The sequence below is a fragment of the Numida meleagris genome, unplaced genomic scaffold, assembly GCF_002078875.1.
Source record: "Numida meleagris isolate 19003 breed g44 Domestic line unplaced genomic scaffold, NumMel1.0 unplaced_Scaffold165, whole genome shotgun sequence".
Lineage (NCBI taxonomy): Eukaryota > Metazoa > Chordata > Aves > Galliformes > Numididae > Numida > Numida meleagris.
In genome coordinates this window covers 77108-85504 of record NW_018363448.1, presented here as the reverse complement: position 1 = coordinate 85504, position 8397 = coordinate 77108, and positions in this window count along the sequence as shown.

Below are 8397 nucleotides of genomic sequence, written 5' to 3'. Positions count from 1 at the left end.
TCTTTTTCTTTTTCTTTTTCTTTTTCTTTTTCTTTTTCTTTTTCTTTTTCTTTTTCTTTTTCTTTTTCTTTTTCTTTTTCTTTTTCTTTTTTTCTTATGACCTACATTTCTTTTTTCCACAAAGTCCGTGGGGTTGTTTATATCAGTAGAAGAGGACTGGAAGGGAACTGATGGCCAATCATTGCATCTCTGAGAAAAAGATGAGATCTTTGTTCATTTGGTAGAGACTGCCCAGAAGTAATGCCCATGTTAAGCTGGACAGAGAAAACAAGATATGGCAGTCTTAGCTGGGCTGTAGGTTGATAAGACAAGGCAGCATTTCCAGCCTCCTTTACCAGCCACTGCTCATTGCTGTCTTCTCAGTTGCATTATTTGTCTTTTTCTTCATCCACTCTGCAAAGAGTATAAAGGATCCGGTCTGACATGAGTGAGGAAGCGGTGCGCTGGGGTACAGAGGTAGAAGTGGAGAGAGAGTGGGCAGGAATCCCAGAGACTGATGTCACTACCCAAATTCTCCATCTGGTCCTACCACTGTTAGCAATAATCACTAGGTAACAGGCAGAGGAGCAACAGAGAGAGTGAAAATGAAAGGCTGTGTATCCCTTTCCATCACAGATCTGAGAGGGCTGTGCAGCAGCTCCAGCAGATACAATGATGTGTATTTACATGTCTTTAGAAACAGTTAGTGTACAGTAAGCCAGGATGTGAGTTCACAGCATCCTAGAAAACCTGCACAAACTCCCTGCATGGAATCTCTTAAACTTCACCACAAGGGACTTCAAGAAAGCTAATCCAAATAGATGAAAGGTGTGAGTGTGAAGTAGATTTGTTAAACTGTTTTAAAGCCCAGCATGGACATTCTGTTGCAGTCTAAAAGCAACCTTAATCTGATTTGGAGTCATTTTTTTGGGAGGAAAGTAACCTGAATTGAATTAAGGCTGCCTTAATTCTGTACACAATGGGGCTTAATGCAGTTTACCTTATCTACCTTGCAAGTTAATTCAGACAGATAAACTTTTAGTACTCATTAAATGTAATGGAATTGACCCTACGTTTGCTTGGGGTAGCCACGTGCTATAAAACTTTTGGTGTGCTGCAAGAGCATTTGTGTAGATGGAGTGGAAGACTGAGTGCTGGAAATTCACAACCTGGCTTGTTGATGGGCTAACATTCTGTTTCTGATACAATTTCAGTGGTTTCCTTCCTTCATTTCTGGCTTATATATCTGTAGATGTGAGAATCAGTCCAGCTGCCTCCTGGGTGGTAATGCTTACAATGATCATGGCCCAAGTAAACTAAACTATTTTCCAATTACAGAGTGTTTAACTGTGCTTGTGTTTGTCTTGATGTGCTGTAGATCAGTTGGGCAAGCACTTGAAAGACTGCAAAGCACTGGTGGCAGGACAAAATTTAGCAAAAAAAAAAAAAAAAAAGAAGGTATTGTTTCAATAGTGATTTTGTCCAAGGAATGATTTCAGAGATCAGACCATTCTTAGCAAATCAGCTGTGAATTGTTCATTACAGGCTACGTTAGCCCAAATCAACAGTTTGACTAGTTGCTAACTTTATTGTTAATTTTTACCAGTGGATAGTTATCTTTCTTAAAGAGAAGTACAGAATGTTTCTTTCTGTTATAAAGAGCTGAAATCCAAATGTAATATAAAATATGCTGGTGTAAGGAACTGAGAGCAAATGTCAGTTTTCCATGGTTCAGACTTCAACAGTGCAGTTCCTTACATGCATATATATTGACTGAAATAAAATAAACAGTAGGATAGGGACGTCTGAAATTTTTTAGAAAAAGGTAGAAAGTTGGATTTTAGAATATCTTCACACATATGTAGAGAGAATATATTCCTCTTCTAGCATTATCTTGATAATTCATTTTAGAGGAGTGCCATTCTGGTTTAATTAATTTCTCCTAATGTACAGAATAGGGAAGTACCACAGCTTTCCTTTCAGTGGGCCTTATGCCACTGGTCGTCATAGTAATTTTGGATGCAAGAATGCAGAATCAGCTCCAAAGTGTGATTTACCCTCAATAGCCACAGAGCTTTATGCAATTTGAAAGTTGTCGTTGTGATTGCTCAGCATGGCAAGTTTGTTCCAGACCTGTATATCACAGTCTGAAATAGATTTCTTTTCTAAGATGCTTAAGCAGGGACCTATGTTTCAGTTTTGGTTAGGCTTATTTCAGACTAAGTTTATTTTTCTATTTTCTGTTTTTCTGTCTTTATTTAATGAGATATATAACATTTATTTTTCCTGAGATACTAATCAAGTATTCTTAAAGGTGTGAGTATTCACATCTACAAAAATGAAACTTCAGGGTGTTCTGCTGTTCCACTCAGTACAGGTGAACTTGCCACCAGTGAGGTCAACAGTTTATGCTGTCAAGGCATAGTATGCTTTAATGTTTTTAAAGGACATAAAATGAAACTGAGGTCTTAACTGAAGTTTGTCTCAAAATATCTGTTAATATCTATATAGTGCTGTGTATTTCACCTGTTAACAGACTCTCGTAAACGTCACTACCAGTTTTTAAAAAAATCATCTTCCATTTCTATTTTCTGTAAGAAATAAAATGAAGCCATGCCACATTTGGTTCCTTTTGGTGCATCCGTCTTTGATACATTGTGTTGTTTTTTTTTTTCAGTGACATTTCTAAAATGTAATTGGGATCAAATGTATAATTTACTTTTGTACAAAAGTAAAAATTTTATTTTTATGGCTAAATTCAGCAAACCTCTACCTATAACATGCTAAACTTAAATCTTTTTTTCTTTTCCAAGTAAACCATTGTTTTTGCAGTATGTCAGTTTGTAATGAAGAAATAATAGCTTCTAATGGACTGTGTATGGCCTCTTAGACATACCTCTAATTTTAAAGGACAAATATTACAACTGTTAAATATATAAACTAAAAAATCTCCATATGAAAGTGCACCATCAGGGCAACAAACCATTTAAGCTGACACAGCTGTACTTATTTCCACCATTTACAAATCGTGTACACACGTTGAATCAAATATGTATGTCATTGTCTTGATACAGTTCATTTTACTTCCATTAGTGCAGTTGTTTGATTTATAATTTTTTGAACATCAAATGTTATGAGTTCTTGAACTATTCGAAATGCATAGTTTTCACCTATGCAATTCTACCTACTTCTGTCCTTGTTCATCTGTTCATATCTGACATCAATTAAAGATAATTTTTAAGGATCCTACACAAAATTATTCTGTCTGGTTATTTTCTGGAATCTAATTTCTCTCCTGTCACCACTCCTCAGTTCTATCTGAAATGAATGGTTGATTTGCTGATGGTTTCGTTATTGAGAGGTATAAGAACTGGTAACATAGTCAATATGAGATGTGTCTGTGGGCTATGAAAGGTTTGTAAATGCCAACTCATGTGTTATTGTACAGCTAATCCAAGGATTTGGCTTCCATAGGCCTTGGATCTTGCCTTGAGTGGGTAGTGTTCACCGCCATCACTGCTGAGACAGCACTCAGTTCCACCAAAATTAGCAGACGTAAGATTAGGATTAAGCCTACTAACTGTTCTCCAAAGGCCTTTTTTATCAATTGGCATGTTATCACTACATCCCTGAATCTAAATTATTGCCTATAGCATTATCGTGTGAGTGCTGACTTGAGATTAGGTTTTTAAAACCATGTAAGTGATGTCTTTTTGGTTTAGGTTCAATGTATGTAAGTCAAATTGACTTGGTCTTGTTTTCTTCTGAAAATTGTATTTTAAGGTGCATTTCATGCAAATGGGTCTGATAAAGTCACGCCTCCCATACCTTGATACTTTGTCATATATAAATAAGGTAATGACATAAATGAAAATTATTTTATGCCAAAAGTATTGTGTATTAGAATTCCATCTATAAGGACTGCCAGGTCTTTCTGGACATTTGTGCACATGGTAACAGTGGGATGCATACACAGTGCAAAACTAATTGCATGTGGTAAGATAAAGTGAAAATCCTCTAACCCGGTATAAGGCATAACATTTTGGGCAGTCTGCCATATGATTTTATATGCTTACTTCTTTTTAATTTTTAATCAAGAAAAGCTTTCATCAAGAAAATCCTTGTTCATCAATACTTTCAATTTATTGAGTCTTATTTATTCTCACTTATAAATTGACAAAAATTGTTTTGTTTGGCTGACAGTAAGGATTTGCAGCTACCAGTCTTAAATGGGTCTAGTCCAAGTCATCTGACTCTTAGCTGCTTGGTGGTACTGTTTGTAGTTCAACGAGGTATTCATTTCTGTACTTCAAGAGTGTGATCATAGTCACTGAGTTTTGCTAGCTCTATGTGTGTCTGAAGTCTGTTTCTTGTTGATTTTCCGTGTTGTTTTTCTTTTAAAAAGGGCTTGTTTATCACCTCTACTGTGTTAATACTCTTCCTTTTGTCTGTAGCAAAGCTAATTTTGTGTTCTTTGAATCAAATTACAATGTTACTTCATATCCTGTTTTCTGAGTATACCGTTCAGTTGTGCCATTACCTATTCCTGTATCCCTGTACTAGTTTTCTCCCCACTTAGCCATACTTCAACTTGTCAAATACTACACCCAGTGCTTTCTCTGCTTCATGGTTTGTATCTTCATACCTGTCATCCATCTAGCTCAAAAAACTCCTTTAGGAGTGGGAATACTAATTACTGTATCCCAATCAAAATTTTTTGAAGTCCTTGTCTGCTTCTATTTGTGCTGTCTCCTCTATGTGGAAAATGTTCTTGCTATGTTCTTTGTGCCACAATACTAACAGAATATCACCTCATGCTTTACCTCATCTTTCCAACAGTCTGTGTAGTCATTGTATGCCTTGGTACATCTTGTACTGAGATATTTACTGTGATGTGGTCAGTTTTGAAGTGGACATTTTAACGCAAAAACTGCATACATTCAGGATCAGGTTCCAGGACATATATATTTTTTTCCCCATAATGATTCCAAAAAACAGTCAGCACTGAGTACTCTGAATTGAGTCTCTGTGATAATTTCTTAGCTAATCTAAAAAGAAAATAAATGTTTTCTCCTAACTGCAAATTGTTATCTTGTTTTATATGCTTTATCAAATACTGAAAAATTACATATTGAATCCTTTTGTTATGCCAATAGTCTTCTTGTTTTACACGTTTGCTCTGAAGCAACCTACAGTGAGGAAGAAGTGTGACTCTGCAGCTATAACTTAGTTAAAAGATATGTCAGTGATCCATGTCCTGGAACAGGCTCCTCTTTCTCCTTCAGCTGTACTCACGCTCAGGTTATAAGGGAAGCCAGCAGACTTCCAACAGAGGGAGGGAATCCATTCAATAACAAGATGCTCTTTTGATCTTACCTTCTTTATGCTATATTGATAATGTCAATATGAAATAAATTTACCTGTTACTCTTGGAAGTCATTTAGTTTTCATGTACTGTTTGATTAATGTATACAAAATAATTGCTTTATAAAAGCATAGGAATCTCAGGTGTAAATACGTATACCCTTATCAATGCAGAAACTCAAGGTTATATTTTAGCAAATACAAAGCCTAATACTTCACAGCATAAAATGGCCCATACTTCTGAAACACTTCTGAAAGAAGTGTTTATCACAGATATGCTGTTACGCTTTCTCTGAAGTATCTGGAGCAGTTGCCATCAGGGCTACCATTCTGAATCAGATAGCCTGACTGACAAAGAAAATCAGACATGTGATTCAGTACTATCCCTTAAAGCAGTTGCTATGTACTGTCTCAACAAAAGTCTGCAAATTTATAGAGGGAACTGCTGTGCTCTTGAGGTAAACCAGAACCCGCAGAAGTAAATAGAGTGGTGTTTCATCACTTGAGAAGACTGTAGGAAGATCATGATTTCATGCTGCCTTTCAGATTACTGAGAAAAGATCAAAAACATTTTGTACTGCAGGCTTCTAACAGATACTTATAGAATTGCATTATATCCCATGGTTGGTCTTTCTATAAAATCCTCACTTTATGGAGTGTTCAGATTAAGCATTCAAAAATCAAAGAAGCTTTAATTAGCACAATACTTCAGTCCACTCATCTTCTCTAACAGCTTCCTAAAATACCTCACATTTTATTTCAATGAGAAGACAATTATGACTCTTCAATAGAAAGCTTTTACTGCTAGAAAATGAAAATGTAATTGCAGGCAGTATATTTGGTGATCTCCTCTCACTAGGTGGGAACACTTGCACATTTGACTTTCAAGCAGAAGAGCTTGCTGCTGTCGCTAAGTGTGATGGAGAGAGCTGCATGATCCTTATGTGGAGGACAGGTCTGAGGAGAGACATAGACCATTGATTCCCATTTCCATGCTACCTGGTTAACAGCAGAGGGTGAGAGGAGGTTCATCTATATTCAGTTTGCATAGGATGGCTGATACACATATGTTGTGTGAATTGGGGTTTAGTGTTCCATCTATGCTTAACATGACACTGTTAATGCAGCTTGTAGTTATGAAGATTTAGTTGAAGACATTTGAATTCTAGGAATGATAGGAGGGCTGATGCTTATGGGCTTGATAATCCAAATGTACCTGCTATAATGGGTGTATGTGAGAATTTCCTCTGTCGTTTCCATTCCCATAGGAAATGCTTTATATTATTGAACTCCATATGTATAGAAAGATACACCAGGAAAGAAGTGGCAAGTCCACAGTTATACTCTGGCGCACACATTCACATTAATGATGTCACATTTTCTTTCTACAGTACCTCCATTGCATGCATTAGTTGCCTCTGCTTGGCAAAGAATACCCAGCCTAATCAGGCCCATAGCTTGATATAAGATTAAGCTTTAATTAAAACAGTTCCGTGGTGAGCAAGTCAGAAAAAAACCACCATCCAGAAACCGAACTGTCAAGATAATCCATGGAAGTACTCTCAAAATATTTTTCTATTAATGTTGAGAACACAGCGTAGACTTTAACTGCTTTTTCAAGTTGGAAAAAGCTAATTTTTTATTTTATGGAATATTATCTCCTTGCTGTTTGGCAATTCTAAATATAAATTTCCGTGTAAAATACTGCATTAAGTTCTGAATGAAGGATCATCTAGGCTGTTCCCAAGATGTTGTGAATTGACTGTGGGAGCCAACGCTGCTAATAGGGCCTCCAGGTAGAATCACTAGGGCAGTGGTAGGTGTTTAGATGTATCTTTGCCTTCTTCTGATGACTTTGACCCTTCCTTTCTGTTTTGAGTGTGCAGCATTCATCTTCAAGCTCCCCAAAGGCTAATTCCAGGTTACAAGGGAGGTGGTATTCTTTTTTTCCTTTCTGAGGTAGCCAAATGTTGTTATGAACCCAGTTTGCTGAACTCCGTTGCAGTGGCTTACCAGGCAAATCAATCATTTTAAAATGTTTCTGAAATACTCAGAGAAGTGTTTATTTACCACTACCCCAATATCTGAAGATTCAGTTAATGTAATTAAGTTTGGTTGTTTCTGTTGCAAACTGTGGGTTGTTTTTGTTTGGTTTTTTTTCAGGAATTTGAAAGGATAAAGAGGAAATGAATGTTTTCCAAAATGTACTTGAATGGCTTTCTCCCAAGGAGGGGGAAATTTTGAAAATATTGTGGCATCTTTGTCCTTTTTTTTTTCATTTTTTTTTCCTTCAGTTGAGTGATTTCAGCAATTTTCATTTCACAAAGAATAAAAAAATGAAAAAGAGATCTCTGTCACTTGGATACATTCTTTGTTACAATTATTTAAGATGACAAAAACTGCTGGCATTCCAAGAGAATAGGATTTACAGCTAATGAGGCTTTAATGTAAACTCTTGCGATACTTAATATTTAAATGCCAAAATGGCTAAGATATGAATACTGCAGGAAGTGCCACGGGGTATGTACAGTAACTGCAGCATTTTGGGGATAGTTGCTCTGCAGCGTGGTGCCTGAACAGCTCTGGTCTGGCAGTGGGTCACCAAGTGTAGTAGTACAACTGGAACTGGTTAAGAATGATAAGTCACCCTGGGTCATAGTTCCAGTGAAGCAATGATTGAACAAAAGAACAAATTGACTTTAAGGCTCAAAATACCAAATGAGATTATGTTTTTTTTCCCCAATGAAAAAAACAATGATTTTGCATAAACTTGCTTGTCCTGAAAAATTATTTCAATGAGTGATCAGCTAGCATCTTCCAGTGAACTTAATACAACTGGCCTATGTTCTTTTGGCTCTAACTTTTTGTACCTTTTTTCTCTGTAATTTTTTCATCCTTCTGAGTGTAAGATTCAAAACTGGCATGAAGCTGAACGTGCCATATTTTGTGTGCAATGGCTAATCTGTCAGAAATACCACCAGATCACCTTATTTAGGGGGAATTTGTTTTGCTGAATGCTTTAGAAATTCTATAGATTTGGTGCTGAGATTCTGA